Raw genomic sequence first — 18,357 nt, forward strand, 5'->3', positions numbered from 1 at the left:
ACAAAAGATTTCAGCCTCGAATTCCATCTAAATTTTCAGATAGTCACTGCAGATAGAGGGTACCTCTATTTTCTGTAGGTTTTAAGGGGTATCCACTGGTGTTTAATTTCATATTCTTTGTTTATTAAAAGTATATTTTTACATTTAACTTATGAAGTGAGCTTTTGCCAATGTAAATAAGTAACTGGATGTAAAGATCGTTATCCGAGGGTTTGTTATAAAAAAATCGGTATAATTGCCGGGGAGTGCGGTAGCTCAAGGTAACCAACTATCTGTAGGTGCGGTTCTTGAGGGTGCGTTTTTGAAAAAAGTTTTTTGGGCAAAATTTTGGAAATTCTTTTTGCGCTATGGTCAAAAGCTTTCAAGAAAAATGCATTTCAAGGGTCGATTTACTCAAATTTGGCTTTATTTTCTCTGCATTGTAAGGGTCCGATTATAAAGACCTGATTTTGGGCCGCACATACGGCCATTTTCAAATCGAGCTAACACCTGAAGGGGTATAATGGAGTAAGGAACTGTATTAGGTCAAACCTTTGGTTGTATTTTTCTTCGTAACATCATCACAATGAAGTGCCGTGTTAGATTTACCATCCATTATCCACCAGAAAACCAAAGTGTTTTCCTCGAAGTGCGTTCTTTATTTCTTTTTTATTATCTAATAATGACTTGAGATGAGTGAGCAAAAATGAAAAGTTGTTGATTTGACAGAGAATAAGGTCACCAAAAGTGTTGGAGTCTTTTTACTAAAATTTTTTCTTTAATTCCGACTATGGAAAATTGTGTTTTGTTTTTCCTCTTTACTATCGTTTTCTATTTCAAACTTTTCTTTTCATCCTGCCTCATATCTTTTAATCTTCTCTGAACACTAACGTAATTTTTTTTTCAAAAATAAAAAGGAAGAAAAATGGAAAATGAAAATAAAATAACCTAATTAGAGTTTCGTTTAAATCACAACATGGAACTGCTAGCCTCTCCTTGTTTTAAGCTTATCACTCCCAGGCGATTCGTTTAACTTATATCATATTCAGTAGGGTTTCTTTGCTATAATTTTTCGACCCTAAACGAAGAAGAAACAAAAACCTAGTACAGACTAAGTACAGACTTAGACTAGTTCTTAGAGAATTCCACAAAAATATTAAAAAAAAATGAAAATCTGTCTTGTCTGTCAAAATCTCCTGATGCTACTAACTGTATCTGAAAAAAATGAAGAGGAGAATGAAGAATTTGATAAACGATTTTCCATTCCGTGACTCCTCTTTCCATAAATCATATACGCCATATGGAGAAAATTCCAGATCTTTTTTTCAATTATTCGATTCCTTTTTTAAGTACCTTTTAAGAGTTTTTTTTGCCAAAATTTTGTCTTGATATATGTAACTCACACTAATTTTTCTTTGACCATCAAGCTGGTACATAACGTTGTTTTATCGTTAATTGAACGTTATGGATGTTATAAGGACGTCATGTGGACGTAGTTTTGTGCCAGCTGGGCTTTCTACGTAATACCTGTAATGTAACAATCAAACCCTGATAAAAATAAATCACTGCAGAGTACTAGTTTTAAAAGTTTATACAGCAGCAAGCAGTCAATATTAAAAAACTACAGCAGGTGAAGCTTAATGTCAATTTTAAGAATCACATCAAAAGGTTTTCATTTTTAATCACATCATTTGCAATTAAAACAAATCATTTGACGAGGAGCATTTTTAAACGGTTGGTAAATTAACGTTATTAAAGATGAAAAAGATAAGAGACACGTGGAAATGAATGAAAGAAAAACTATTGGTAACGTTTGTATTTGAACACGAAGATTTTTGCTAGAGATTATTGTAAAACTCGTCTTTAAAAAAATATTTTCACTTGAAAATTGATTAATTTAAAAAAGAATCAAAGAAGAGGAGTAAAATTATTCCCAATTTTGAATATTTTTCAAATCATCCGCTACAGACACTCTTCAATTATGTTCAAATGTTTATAAATGTTTAGTATAATGTCAAGACAAAATCCTTCACACAAGGTGGGTCTTGACACAACATGGCCACATTTTTTGTCAAAAAGATCGCGCTCTTTCATTTTTAGATCGTAAAATAAATTTCTTGATAGTTTTCTAAAAAAATATAAAAATATACATCGTGTGAATTTTAAAATTATTAATATAAAATGACTTTAGTTCCCTTTTAAGAGTAATAAAAATTACAATAATTATAAAATAGATTAAATTCTTAAAACATTCTTAAGGTCTACTTAGACTACACAATATATTGACGTACAATATTTGACAATATCGTTTTCGGACCGTAATGTACGAAGTAAATAGCATGTGCTCTATTATTATAAAAAGGAATTTTCTTTCTGTAAACAATCCCCCTGTATTGTTAGAAAAATTGCAAATCAAGCCGACAATATATTGTGGACACCTTTTCAATATATTGCCGGCACTCAGCAATATATCATTGTGTAGTGTATGTAGCCCTTTAAAACAAGAGTTAAGTTTTGGAATGTGTACTTCATTTAGGTTTTAATTGATTTGATGGAATCAAATTGAATCAAATGTTTCTTTCATCAGATTAGTCTTGAAACATTCCAAAGGCTGTCATTCCAAAGGCTGCGCGCATCCCCCAAATTGATTTTGATATACATGATATGCACCATTGCAATGTAGTCTAGCATTACACCACGGACCCAACAGCTGATTGGTTGTAAGTGACGTAAAACCTGTCCATACGTCATCACTTACAACCAATCAGCTGTTGGGTCCGTGGAAGACATTGCAATGGTGCATATCATGAATAGGGGATGCGCGTCGTGTAAAAAAATTCCCGTCGGAGAGCTATGTAGCCTGTACCGCCCCACCCACGTGTTTTTTTATTTTTTTTTTTTAACTTGCCGTGTGTTTATCTGGTACTCGATGTAGAAATTTTCTTCCGACACGCTAGAGCTCTGAAGGTCGGGAAAATTTTAACATCTGGAACCTTTGGGTTACCATTTTTCTTTTTTTCTGTAAGGTTTCTCAGGCAGCAGAGATTTTCATGCTAAATTCAGTCGGGTGCAACCGATAGTCAAGCAAAAAGTGTAAGGACAGCTAGACACGACTTTGATGCGGTACATCAAACGATGACTACTATAGGTCTCCGATGGTATATTGGCCCGCTCCTTCAGAGCTTTAGCGTGGGCGGCCGCCAATACGCCATCGGAATATCAGATAAGCCGTGTGTCGGTCTGTTACGGTCAGAGCGAGATTATCTCAATTTGTCCCAGTTTTCTGGGACGAAATCCGAGAAAATAAAATTATAGTAGTACTCTTTTTAAAAATAAAAGGTACCATTGCATTGATGCGTGAAATATAACGTCACTTTGGTTGAGCTAGATTAAATGCTAAAAATAGCTACGCTCCACCACAGAGACATTCAGAGATTTGCGTAAAGATGTCTGAGATACGTAATGTTGCCAAACCGTAACAAACCGAACTTTACGTTATCTTTTCAATCAGTGAAAAAGAGTTTGGTACAGGCATTAGCTACCCAAAACTTGATATGACTTCGTGTTCGAGAAAAGACACACAGAAAACGTAACATTTTTTACAGGATACGTTCCCCCGATATCATAACATATCAAAAGGAATTCATGCAGCCTAGCTATTCCATTGAACATTATCTGTGTGAAGCAGGAGCAATTCAGAGAATAACACAAACAGCCAAAATTGCTTCCTTGCTGAATCACTTTCGTGAAATTTTCCACTCGTTGTACAATGGGTGAATCGTGCAATGTTTAGTAAACTGCATAACACTAGCAAACCGATCACCATTTTGCAAAAAATAATTTTTACTTAACACCATAAGCTGTACTGGTGATTTCACCACGAGAATTCCATACTTTATATTCCACCGTCTTTAACATGGTTACTGAAAATAAAAGAAAAATCAGAATCAAGAGGTCAGGTTTATCTAAAGAATCCTGCATTACTAAAAATAGACAAAAAGAACGACAAATTTCATAAAAACGACATATTTTGCCGTCCACAAACCCGACCGAGAGTAACTGTACCACCCCTAGCGATTCATTCCTCTTCGTTTATCACGGGAATTAACGGCATGAGGCTTAAAAGAACGACAAATTACGCATGCGTGTTACAATGCAGGATTCTTTAGAGGAATATACTGCAACGTCAATCTTTCGACATTTTTTTCTCCGAAGTCTTGGAGTATAGAGATAGTCCTGATCGTCATTATACACTTATCAACTCTTAAAGGAGCGGTCAGCGCCTATTTTGAGCCCTCTACCGCGAGTACACTCGTAGTTAGCAACGCATCTGTTAATTAAATCGACTTTACTTTGTCACTTCAATGCAAGGGTATTTTTTGTTTTTCGATACAGTCGTCGAAAAGACTTTAACGAGATTATGTATTTGCACTTTTGAGGACGGCGGTGTGACTGAAGCGATTTGGAATAACCCGCAGTTCTGACCAGCCAAAATCGAGGACGGTAAAAGTGCTGATTTACCGTTGTCCTCAGCTGGTCAGGATCTAGTCAAATTAGAACCTCACCATCTCCGTCGCATAATAAACACACATACATACTTGGGTTTTCCTTGTATTTACGTTACCAGTTTTCTCAAAAGCTGACCGTTCCGCTGAGAGTTGATAGGTGCATTGGATTAGGAACGAGAAATGGTCTTTAATTACAGGAAATTGTCTTTACTGAAGAGCAAATTGTGTCAATAGTCGTAACATAACGAAATTTGCGAAAAAAGGAACTACCTATCAAAATTTTTTTTGTCTAATGAGTCCAACAACTCTAACTATGACCATAACATTAGGCACAAAACGAATTTCCCTGCAAAATTAAAAAAAACCGCAAGCAGTTTTTAAGTGCCCTAACTAAGGGAATGTTTGGAAGCCGTTTTACCCCTCCCAAATCAAAATATCCGAGTATATAAAGAAAAAAGCCTGAAAATGTCATTCTCGCCCGAACTTTAAATTCTGCAAAACGCTATAATTGTACATACCACTGTTCACTTTGATTTTACTGTTTGGGAAGAGTTCAACAGATTTGTTGTCGAATTTCAAGCCACTGTAGGTGAAGTCACTCACCCTCCAATACATCTGAAAAAGAAACCAATTAGCAATCATGTTTATTTTATAACCATGGTGTTTTGTTACTGAGCCCTTTTCTTATAACGCACTAGAAAATTTGGCGGAAATTTCGTCACCGGTGGGGAAAGTACTTGGGAATTTCAGTCCCACTGGGAGATTGACTTTGATTTCATCCCCATTCAAAATTCAATGTTTAAAAATTACACGCCAAAAACCATCCCCACTGGATTTTTTACCTTGGAACAATTCATTATATTCATGACGTAATGTTTTCTACGGAAATTCCCCGGTTTTAGCTAGTAGTGGCAAAGTTAAACTAGACAAAAGTTGTATAAAATTTGCCACTACTGTCAAAAACCGGGGTCTTTCCGTAGAAAACACTACGTCATGACTATCATGTAGAGAAGTTCTATCCCCATCAGGATTTCAAAAGGAATTTTTATTTCCCCCCTGAGGAAAAAAGTTCCATCGGAGACCCCTGTGTCTTATAACAATAAGTGAGGCACATACAGCTGTTCTTTTTTGGGGTACTTCGAGCTTCAAATTGTTTTATCATGTTCTTATTTTATGTCCGTTATACGAAAGATCGAGCAGCTTAGAAAAATGTACGCTAGTAGGATCCAATATTTTTGGAATATTGACCCTCATGGGGCTGAAATTATAAATTTCTCAGAACACAGCATTCAAGTCTTTCCAAATTATCAAAAAAGGCTGTTTATTTTATCTCCGAGCAGATTCTGATACTTCACGCATGGCACATATTCACTCTAAAGGCCGTGTGGTTCCGCAAGGGAATCTGCCCAGGTTGGCCAGGTTCGCCAAATTCCTTTAAATCAGATTGGTGTATGCGCAGAATGGATGGTCTGTTATGAGATTAGATTTATGCTATGTCATTCAAGAGTCAGGATTATCTCCAATGTGCGGTAGGCCGTCACCTGTAATGATTCAGAAAAATGATCATTCTCGGAAATGTCTAAATAATTCATGACAAATCAAATGGATATTAAAAATTCAATACATTAATTCACGAAAAACTAAGCAAAAATTATTTATTCAACGGATTTCAATTTGTTCATAGTAAGGATCACCATCCTATTATCAGGAAAATCAAAAAAAAAATTAGCACAGAGAAAGATGGAAATTTAGTATTCTTCAAACAGTTTATACAAATTATTAATTTTTCGCAAAATGCCGAAATATTAAATCTGAGGAGGGGATTCCATTACTTATGAGAACGGCTCGTAAAATATTACCAATAATGGCGTCTTCACATATGAAAAAAACGAATGAGAAGCTAAAATTGAGAGTTGCAGTGAAAATGAGGAGACGTGGGGCAAACAAAGTATTTGGCCGTGGGAAAAGAAAAAATTAGCAGAACAGTTAGAGCAACAACATCAAGGTTTTGACGACTCTGGTGAATTCTACACCAGTTTTTGTAGTAATCATCTTTTCCCAAACGAAATCGCAGTTTTTACTTTTAACAAGGAAACACAAAAATTACAAGGTGACATCATCCAGTTGAAAACTAAAGGAATCGTGAGTTATGATCCAGCAACCACACGCTGGTTTGACATGACATTCCAAGGCCCCTTAAAAAATGATGATGATGATGAAACAATGGTCGACGTTCTGAAAGTTCAAAGTCAAACTTCAAGGGAACGTTTTGGGACTTCGATAAAAATTGATCCTTCAGATGCCGATATAGGGGAAAGTATTTACATACCTATTGATTACAAATGGGAATATATTGGAAGCGCAATCCATAACACAGAAAAGAATGGCCAGTTTTTCAGCATCCTCATGCAGAGTAAAGATGGAAGACATTTCTTGTACCTGGTTGACTGTAATGATTTTAACGATGATAAGATAATATCTCATCGCCATACCATCCCAATTTCTGACCTTTTATTGTATGATCGAGACAAGTTCTTCACATTGAATCGAAAATGGTTTTTAGATTTTACCTCAAAGAAGGTATTTATTATTGATAGTGAGAAAAGAGTAAATACTACTAGAAAAGCTGGAGTTTCTGCCGAGGAAAATTATGTCAACTCTGGAAGGATGACTGGCTTTGATTTTAATGGGAACAAAATATTCGCTTTCCCTATTGTGAAGCAAGAAAAAGATTATCCTCATTACTGGCATATCGTTACACAATATTGTGCCTCCAAATTTCTTGTGGTCTGGTTACAGAATTTTGAAGTGGAGCTTTTTGATGCTACAGCTAATGGTATGATTCGGCTGAAAAAATTCCCGATAGCCTGTCCGATTGAATGCAGTCAATACGATAATGCATTTCGTATGATCAAAAGTTCGAGAAAACACTATCTGTCACGTAAATATTATGACGACGAAAAGAATTCTTATTTCATTGTGGTTTACGATCTGGACGCAGAAAAAACAATATTGAGCTACGAACATTCAGAATTAATTCAGTTTATTTACGCTTACGATATCAATGTGGAGACTAAAGAAGTGGCAACATGTAATTTTGGTGGTATTTCAAAAGCAACTTTGAAAGTATCGAAAATGTTGAAAAACGATTGATAATGAAAAATATCAGGAAAGAGATATAAAAAATGGAAGATTCAGATCGATTAAAAACATTCTGCTTTGATACGGACTTGTCGAAGTTTTCTCGAAATTACCTGTAAATTTATAATTTTATTAGTCAGCCCCGGTGACTCTTCAAATCGGTTCGACGATTTTTTTCCCGCTGGTCGTCGTCGTTAAGACTTTCATTTTAATTCCGATTTCGGATTATTTTCGGGAAACAGGATTTCGGGATTATTTAGCGCGCGAAAATAATTTTTTCTTAGCAAGATAAAATAAGAAAAGAAAAAAACACATAACATAAAAAGAAGCCTTATAATTGATAATAAGAAAAAAAGAGAAGAGAAAAAAAATTCTTTTTTGCGTCATATCCAATAGTTAATAAAAGATGCTTTTGCATTGTAAATAAAGAGAGCTAATTATAGAGTAAGCATAGATGGAGCATAGAGGTATAAAGAAAGACAGGAGATGAATTTGTCGGTAATTGGTCGTTAAAGTCTTTTGATTTCTTTTATGTAATAAACCAAAAGAAATTCTAGGCTCGCCCGATGAAATAGGACTTTTTAGTAGAACTCAAGTTTGCTGTGAACATTCTTACTATCAGCATCGAAGATTTCCAGCCTTCTAATATACGAGAATAAAATAAAATTTAGCTCCACGAAATAAGTTTGCGTTCAATTTTGTCATCCATTAAATTTTGTTTTGAAAAGATATTTTCTCAAGCCAGAAAATGAAAAGTTCTTTATAAGCACACACAATTTCAGACCCAATTTGTAGACAAAAAGTCGCTGGAGAATTTTGGAGGTAAGTATTAAGCAATAGAGTTCACCTTGAAGAAAATGTTGATCGAAAAATCTTGTCATTTGATGAAGGATTGCAAAGTTTACAGGCCCTTTTTTAATCCAAATATTTTCTTACACCAATGTCAGAAACAATGAATCTCGTCCCATTTTATTTCCAACACTTAAGTTAGCCAATAAGATTTTTCCTATCAACAAAAGAGCTCATTAAAAATGCACGATATATGAGATTATGAGCATGCATACCTCGTAATATTTCTAATCGTAGGGCGAGCATGGTTACAATAGCATACTTCTCCTGTTTCTTTATACCTCCATGGATGGAGAAAGTGAGTACTGTATATCAAAGAAAATTTTTTCATTCGAATAATGTTAAAAGTTATATACTACATGTAGCCTATTTCTTCTATCTGGGTCTTTTATTATTCTCATCTCATGACATGGAAAGAGTATAACAACAACGGAATAAATCTTTTTCACCGACTTCTGCTTTGGATACGGATTCCACTATGCACTGCTCTGTTTTCTTCTGAACGTTTCGAGCAAATAGATACGTTCTTTCAAGCTGCTCAGATTTTAACAAACCAGATTTCTTATCTGTACTTCCTATTAATCATTCTAAGCCTTCTAAGCATTTTGGGCTGACTTTCCAGCGCAGCTGGTTTATTTAATTTCAAATCAGTTTATCAATTATAACATTTTGTCTCATTATGAGGATACTGTGTAAGTATTGTCCAACAAATATTTATAAAATATTGAATGATTAAAGACACAGTGTCTCGCGAAAAAAGCGGATAAATTTTTATATTGTAAAGTAAAATCCTCAAAACTCATTATCTAAACTGGGCTTAGAATAATTGAAATAAGATTACAATTATCTGTTCAATCAAATAGATATTCAATTCCTAAGAAAATTGAAAAGGTTTTTGAGACTGAAATATTAAGTATACGAGCACGATAAAACTTGGCATAAATTATGAGGATTTTACAATATATAAAACTTTGTCCGCTTTTTTGGGACATACTGTCTACTTTGTTAAGTCTTTAATTGTCAATAGACGATATCGGCTTAACATGAAAACTCAGATTTGACCTCCGAAAATTGCCCACAATGCTTTGCGCGGAAAAAAGTTCACGGTGAATTTTTTTTTACGCGCAAAGCATTGTGGGGAATTCTCGGGGGTCAAATCTGAGTTTTCATGCGAAGCCGATACCGTCTATTATGGTTATTCAGTTATAATTATAAGGTCGGTTTGTATAAGACATGTACATAGCTTATTTGTTTGGTACATTCGCTGGAGTTAGGTATTCGGTATTCGGGATTCGGGATTCGCATTCGGGATTCGAAAAAGCTCAATAAAAACTTAACGAAAAAAGATATTAACTTGAAATAAAAAACGGATGCAAGCACACATACTAAGGAATAAATCCCAATAAAAAAATTCAGAATATGAGCTCAGTTGTCACGTGACTATGGGAAATTCCCCTATTCGGGATTCAAATCATGTCAGGGACCTTTCTTCAAAAGCTCGCCAGTCGTCAGTAAATGGTTGAATTGACTTCAAATAAAAAACGGATGCAAGTTCACATGTCAAGGAAGATATTCCAAAAAAATAAATTCAGAATATGAGCTTAGTTGTCATGTGACTACGGGAAATTCCCCTATTCGGGATTCAAATTATTTCAGGGACCTTTTTCAAAAGCTTACCAGTCGTCAGTAAATGGTTGAATTGACTTCAAATAAAAAACGGATGCAAGTTCACATGTCAAGGAAGATATTCCAAAAAAATAAATTCAGAATATGAGCTTAGTTGTCATGTGACTACGGGAAATTCCCCTATTCGGGATTCAAATTATTTCAGGGACCTTTTTCAAAAGCTTACCAGTCATCAGGAAATGGTTGGATTGACTTCAAATAAAAAACGGATGCAAGTTCACATGTCAAGGAAAATATTCCAAAGAAAACCATTCAGAATATGAGTTTAGTTGTCACGTGACTATGGGAAATTCCCCTATTTGGGAGTTATTTCAATTTAGAGACTATTTTTATAAAGCTTACCAGTCATCAGGAAATGGTTGGATTGACTTCAAATAACAAACGGATGCAAGTTCACATATCTGGGAAGATATTCCAAAAAAAAATTATTCAGAATATGAGCTTAGTTGTCACGTGACTATGGGAAATTCCCCTTTTTGGGAGTTATTTCAGTTTAGGGACCTTTTTTGAAAAGCTCATAAAAACTCAAGTAAGAAAGGTATCGACTTCAAATAACAAACGGATGCAAGTTCACATATCTGGGAAAATATTCCAAAGAAAACCATTCAGAATATGAGTTTAGTTGTCACGTGACTATGGGAAATTCCCCTTTTCAAGAGTTCAATTATTTTAGGGACCTTTCTTAAAAATGATTTGATTGACTTCAAATAACAAACGGATGCAAGTTCGCATGCTAATGAACAAGTTCCAAAAAAAATAATTCAGAATATGAGCTTAGCTGTCACGTGACTATGGGAAATTCCCCTTTTTGGGAGTTATTTCAGTTTATGGACCTTTTTTGAAAAGCTCATAAAAACTCAAGGAAGAAAGGTATCGACTTCAAATAACAAACGGATGCAAGTTCACATATCTGGGAAAATATTCCAAAAAAAATTATTCAGAATATGAGCTTAGTTGTCACGTGACTATGGGAAATTCCCCTTTTCTAGAGTTCAATTATTTTAGGGACCTTTCTTAAAAATGATTTGATTGACTTCAAATAACAAACGGATGCAAGTTCGCATGCTAAGGAACAAATTCCAAAAAAAATAATTCAGAATATGAGCTTAGCTGTCACGTGACTATGGGAAATTCCACTTTTTGGGAGTTATTTCAGTTTATGGACCTTTTTTGAAAAGCTCATAAAACTCAAGGAAGAAAGGTATCGACTTCAAATAACAAACGGATGCAAGTTCACATATCTGGGAAATATCCCAAAAAAATTATTCAGAATATGAGCTTAGTTGTCACGTGACTATGGAAATTCCCCTTTTCAAGAGTTCAATTATTTTAGGGACCTTTCTAAAAATGATTTGATTGACTTCAAATAACAAACGGATGCAAGTTCGCATGCTAAGGAACAAATTCCAAAAAAAATAATTCAGAATATGAGCTTAGCTGTCACGTGACTATGGGAAATTCCCCTTTTTGGGGATTTATTTCAGTTATGGACCTTTTTTGAAAAGCTCATAAAAACTCAAGGAAGAAAGGTATCGACTTCAAATAACAAACGGATGCAAGTTCACATATCTGGGAAAATATTCCAAAAAAAATTATTCAGAATATGAGCTTAGTTGTCACATGACTATGGGAAATTCCCCTTTTCAAGAGTTCAATTATTTTAGGGACCTTTCTTAAAAATGATTTGATTGACTTCAAATAACAAACGGATGCAAGTTCGCATGCTAAGGAACAAATTCCAAAAAAAATAATTCAGAATATGAGCTTAGCTGTCACGTGACTATGGGAAATTCCACTTTTTGGGAGTTATTTCAGTTTATGGACCTTTTTTGAAAAGCTCATAAAAACTCAAGGAAGAAAGGTATCGACTTCAAATAACAAACGGATGCAAGTTCACATATCTGGGAAAATATCCCAAAAAAAATTATTCAGAATATGAGCTTAGTTGTCACGTGACTATGGGAAATTCCCCTTTTCAAGAGTTCAATTATTTTAGGGACCTTTCTTAAAAATGATTTGATTGACTTCAAATAACAAACGGATGCAAGTTCGCATGCTAAGGAACAAATTCCAAAAAAATAATTCAGAATATGAGCTTAGCTGTCACGTGACTATGGGAAATTCCCCTTTTTGGGATTTATTTCAGTTTATGGACCTTTTTTGAAAAGCTCATAAAAACTCAAGGAAGAAAGGTATCGACTTCAAATAACAAACGGATGCAAGTTCACATATCTGGGAAAATATTCCAAAAAAATTATTCAGAATATGAGCTTAGTTGTCACGTGACTATGGGAAATTCCCCTTTTCAAGAGTTCAATTATTTTAGGGACCTTTCTTAAAAATGATTTGATTGACTTCAAATAACAAACGGATGGAAGTTCGCATGCTAAGGAACAATCCAAAAAAAATTATTCAGAATATGAGCTTAGCTGTCAGGTGACTATGGGAAATTCCCCTTTTGGGAGTTATTTCAGTTTATGGACCTTTTTTGAAAAGCTCATAAAAACTCAAGGAAGAAAGGTATCGACTTCAAATAACAAACGGATGCAAGTTCACATATCAAGAAAAATATTCCAAAAAAATTATTCAGAATATAAGCTTAGTTGTCACGTGACTATTGGAAATTCCCCTATTCAAGAGTTCAATTATTTAGGGACCTTTCTTAAAAATGATTTGATTGACTTCAAATAACAAACGGATGCAAGTTCGCATGCTAATGAACAAGTTCCAAAAAAAATAATTCAGAATATGAGCTTAGCTGTCACGTGACTATGGGAAATTCCCCTTTTTGGGAGTTATTTCAGTTTATGGACCTTTTTTGAAAAGCTCATAAAAACTCAAGGAAGAAAGTATCGACTTCAAATAACAAACGGATGCAAGTTCACATATCTGGGAAAATATTCCAAAAAAAATTATTCAGAATATGAGCTTAGTTGTCACGTGACTATGGGAAATTCCCCTTTTCAAGAGTTCAATTATTTTAGGGACCTTTCTTAAAAATGATTTGATTGACTTCAAATAACAAACGGATGCAAGTTCGCATGCTAAGGAACAAATTCCAAAAAAAATAATTCAGAATATGAGCTTAGCTGTCACGTGACTATGGGAAATTCCCCTTTTTGGGATTTATTTCAGTTTATGGACCTTTTTTGAAAAGCTCATAAAAACTCAAGGAAGAAAGGTATCGACTTCAAATAACAAACGGATGCAAGTTCACATATCTGGGAAAATATTCCAAAAAAATTATTCAGAATATGAGCTTAGTTGTCACGTGACTATGGGAAATTCCCCTTTTCAAGAGTTCAATTATTTTAGGGACCTTTCTTAAAAATGATTTGATTGACTTCAAATAACAAACGGATGGAAGTTCGCATGCTAAGGAACAAATCCAAAAAAAATTATTCAGAATATGAGCTTAGCTGTCAGGTGACTATGGGAAATTCCCCTTTTTGGGAGTTATTTCAGTTTATGGACCTTTTTTGAAAAGCTCATAAAAACTCAAGGAAGAAAGGTATCGACTTCAAATAACAAACGGATGCAAGTTCACATATCAAGAAAAATATTCCAAAAAAAATTATTCAGAATATAAGCTTAGTTGTCACGTGACTATTGGAAATTCCCCTATTCAAGAGTTCAATTATTTTAGGGACCTTTCTTAAAAATGATTTGATTGACTTCAAATAACAAACGGATGCAAGTTCGCATGCTAATGAACAAGTTCCAAAAAAAATAATTCAGAATATGAGCTTAGCTGTCACGTGACTATGGGAAATTCCCCTTTTTGGGAGTTATTTCAGTTTATGGACCTTTTTTGAAAAGCTCATAAAAACTCAAGGAAGAAAGGTATCGACTTCAAATAACAAACGGATGCAAGTTCACATATCTGGGAAAATATTCCAAAAAAAATTATTCAGAATATGAGCTTAGTTGTCACGTGACTATGGGAAATTCCCCTTTTCTAGAGTTCAATTATTTTAGGGACCTTTCTTAAAAATGATTTGATTGACTTCAAATAACAAACGGATGCAAGTTCGCATGCTAAGGAGCAAATTCCAAAAAAAATAATTCAGAATATGAGCTTAGCTGTCACGTGACTATGGGAAATTCCCCTTTTTGGGAGTTATTTCAGTTTATGGACCTTTTTTGAAAAGCTCATAAAAACTCAAGGAAGAAAGGTATCGACTTCAAATAACAAACGGATGCAAGTTCACATATCTGGGAAAATATTCCAAAAAAAATTATTCAGAATATGAGCTTAGTTGTCACGTGACTATGGGAAATTCCCCTTTTCAAGAGTTCAATTATTTTAGGGACCTTTCTTAAAATGATTTGATTGACTTCAAATAACAAACGGATGCAAGTTCGCATGCTAAGGAACAAATTCCAAAAAAAATAATTCAGAATATGAGCTTAGCTGTCACGTGACTATGGGAAATTCCCCTTTTTGGGATTTATTTCAGTTTATGGACCTTTTTTGAAAAGCTCATAAAAAACTCAAGGAAGAAAAGGTATCGACTTCAAATAACAAACGGATGCAAGTTCACATATCTGGGAAAATATTCCAAAAAAAAAAATATCAGAATATGAGCTTAGTTTCACGTGACTATGGGAAATTCCCCTTTTCAAGAGTTCAATTATTTTAGGGACCTTTCTTAAAAATGATTTGATTGACTTCAAATAACAAACGGATGGAAGTTCGCATGCTAAGGAACAAATCCAAAAAAAATTATTCAGAATATGAGCTTAGCTGTCAGGTGACTATGGGAAATTCCCCTTTTTGGGAGTTATTTCAGTTTATGGACCTTTTTTGAAAAGCTCATAAAAACTCAAGGAAGAAAGGTATCGACTTCAAATAACAAACGGATGCAAGTTCACATATCAAGAAAAATATTCCAAAAAAAATTATTCAGAATATAAGCTTAGTTGTCACGTGACTATGGGAAATTCCCCTATTCAAGAGTTCAATTATTTTAGGGACCTTTCTTAAAAATGATTTGATTGACTTCAAATAACAAACGGATGCAAGTTCGCATGCTAAGGAACAAATTCCAAAAAAAATAATTCAGAATATGAGCTTAGTTGTCACGTGACTATGGGAAATTCCCCTTTTTGGGAGTTACATATTTAAGTTTAAGGATTTTTTTTGAAAAGCTCATAAAAACTCAAGTAAGAAAGGTATTGACTTCAAATAACAAAGGGATGCAAGTTCATATATCTGGGTAAATATTCCAAAAATAATTATTCAGAATATGAGCTTAGTTGTCACGTGACTATGGGAAATTCCCCTATTTGGGAGTTATTTTAATTTTTAGACCTTTTTTAAAAAGCTTACCAGTCATCAGAAAATGGTTGGATTGACTTCAAATAAAAAACGGATGCAAGTTCACATGTCAAGGAAAGTATTCCAAAATTAATTATTCAAAGCATGAGCTTAGTTGTCACCCCTTTTTGGGAGTTATTTCAATTTAGAGACCTTTTTTAAAAGATTACCATGGATTGATCATGGATTGACTTCATTAGCGTTTTCTTATTTTTCTTTGAATGACATTCATGTTTCTTTTATTAGAACACCTAAATTTTGATTGAGGCTGAATGTTCTTATTTTTTCAACCATTTTCAGCCTTAGATGCTCTTGTTAATGTTTCTATATATGGGTCCAAATAACAAAAGAAATGCATTGTCTCGAGTGAACCGTAATAAACCCAACAGGTAATGAACGTTGTTATAACGTCCAAACAATGTTGTCTCAACATCAGAACGTCAAATCTTTCAAATTTTCCCATAGATCATTTTACCCCCTTTTGTGTGTCATACATCATCATCTATTTCATCCAGTATTATTCTGTCTCATTTTTCTCTACGCCCAAGCTACCTTTTTAACGCCCCTTCCTTCTCTTCATATACACGCATAGACCCTCCACTAAATTAAGCAACTAATCACTTACCATAAGTAAACTAGGTCACAGTGTGGATCTAAACCACACTGAAACGACCGCCTTCCATCACGCATCACGCTCGCGAAAGAGCGCACGCACATTATTAACGCCTACATGTCATCTCCAGTACATTTTAGATTATTCATTAAAAACAGATTACAAATTAGTCATTCTTCATGTCTCGATTATTCAATTCCGAATAAAAGACATTCAGGGAAAAAAAAGAGAAACACCTGGGTAATCTAGTTAAAAAAACCGAAAGTAAATGGCAGACAAAGTAATGAGCCAAGGCAAAACGAGATTAGCGTACCACTATGAAAGAAAAATAATACATAATAAATTCTTGGTGGTGACTTAAATTCTTAATAAGGATGATTTCACAACTTATTGGTAATAACAACTTATTGTTAATAATTGCTGAAAATTAAGCAACTGTGAACCGGAAAAACTCCCTCCGAACCTGAAAAAACTCCCTGTCAATCAAACATAACAACTGCCAATCAACAACTACAATCGGAGAGTTGAATAAATAGAAGATGGGCAACTGCCAATCAAATTACAGCGAACAAATAAGAATAGCGAAAGCAAAACATTACGTCTTCCTAAAAGTGGGGGGCGTACGGGCCTTCGTAATACCGATATACCGATCACTTTTTTTCTCAATTACCGATATACCGATAAATTTTTCGTTCAAATACCGATACCGGTCAATTTTTCCCAATTTTTCAGGTACTTATCTCCCGGAGGGGGGAATTAGGCAAATATGGGTGCTGGGTACGTGTGGACGATAAAGGTTGGGTTTGTCACCATCCAAAGTCTCTATGACGATTACCAAACAGTAGCGTGGTGGGTAGATCAAGGATGGGCAGGTAAAAGTAGAATTTTGGCTTAAGGCGCCTTGTATGCTTATTCTGGCGCCCATTTTTTGGTTGCATTCGTATACCAAAAATTGAAGTTAAAATTCAGGTCATTTTAGAAACATTTAGGAAATACGCGAGCGAAGCGAGCAAGAAAAAATTGCGACATTGCTCATCGAGATGGATTGAGACACCCCTGTGTCACAGACCCAGTGGACCCCCCACCCCGGTGGAAAAATAGGCCAAAAAATCGTCCCCGGTGGAAAAATATCCTACAATTTCAACCCCACTGCGAAATTGCTCTATGATTTTATCCCCATTGAAAACTGAATGTAAAAAATTGCACTCCAAAACCATCCCCACTGGAATTTTCGAGCTGGAAACAATAAATTTTCTATCCCCATTGGCATTTTGATAGAAATTTTCATCCCCACTGAGGGAAAAAGTTCTACCGGGGCACTGAGACAGGGGTGTATTGAGTGAAGCCAATTACAGTATAATGACATTGAACAAAAAAGAACAAAAAACACAACCATGGTCATGCTTTCTCTATTAGTCAGTGGAAAAAGTTAACTCTGTTTGACGCGATTTTTTTCCAAAACAGAGCTTAAATTTGACCAAAAGTTTAGCAAGATGCTAAAAATTGAATAAGAGAACGGAAAACCATCAAGGAACCTCGAACTTTCATCGAAAATGGGAGCTTATCGAGTGATAGAATGTCGAATAGTAGAAAGTAACGAATAAAGATACAAATTTAATACTCTTTAATAATCTCTAGATCAAAAAATTGAAGGAAGCTAGTGCGTGCGAATGAAACAAGAAAAAAATTGTGAGTTTTTGTTTTGAATATTGTTTTCACCAAATTGGTCGTGGGGCGCAGTTAGATCTCCCTTCAAAAATCGTCTTATAACTTTATTGCGAGCGAAGGGAGCAAAAAAAAATCATGATTTTTCAAGTTATTTCTGGTCTTTGGGCGCAATTTAAAGCGCATTTAGGGTAATTTTAAGAGTTGGGCGTTCAAAACTCCACTTGGGGAGGCGTGACCCCCTGCCAAAACGCCAAAATAGATCGTTTAGAGAGCGTCAACTGTATTCACGGCAGGAAATGTGTCAAGCAGACCCCTGGCTGAGACTCTTGCCTTATGAAAATTGCAGCCATGATTCTTAAAATTGGCGTCTCCGAGTGTTCCTTAATTTGTACTAATTTACGTGTGAGTGCTTAGAACATATCGTTCATATATTCACATGGAAAAGGAGGCTTTGGCCGTATGGACAATTTTTTAAAGTCATCCGCAACCATATAGCATAAACCCTAAAAAAGCGATGAGAATTTGATACTTATCAAGAAGAATTCGAAGAGGCTAGTGCGAGCGAAGCGAGCAAATAATTTGAGATATTTTGT

At 34.8% G+C, this 18,357-nt stretch overlaps 1 protein-coding gene across 1 annotated transcript in view; it reads right to left on the minus strand.

Annotated features, from left to right (window-relative positions):
* Positions 1 to 2,360: 2,360 nt before the first annotated feature.
* The window catches only part of LOC136805319 (AP-5 complex subunit mu-1-like), a 52,299-nt gene continuing 36,302 nt past the window's right edge, over positions 2,361 to 18,357 (minus strand). Inside the window, exons 13-14 of the mRNA XM_067061906.1 lie at positions 5,006 to 5,102; positions 2,361 to 3,902 (exon numbers count right to left, since the gene is read on the minus strand). The gene's annotated coding sequence lies outside the window, so the exon portion shown is untranslated. The remainder of the gene's footprint in view (positions 3,903 to 5,005; positions 5,103 to 18,357) is intronic.

This window comes from Clytia hemisphaerica, unplaced genomic scaffold, assembly GCF_902728285.1.
Source record: "Clytia hemisphaerica strain Z4C2 unplaced genomic scaffold, Clytia hemisphaerica genome assembly, whole genome shotgun sequence".
Classification (NCBI taxonomy): Eukaryota; Metazoa; Cnidaria; class Hydrozoa; order Leptothecata; family Clytiidae; genus Clytia; species Clytia hemisphaerica.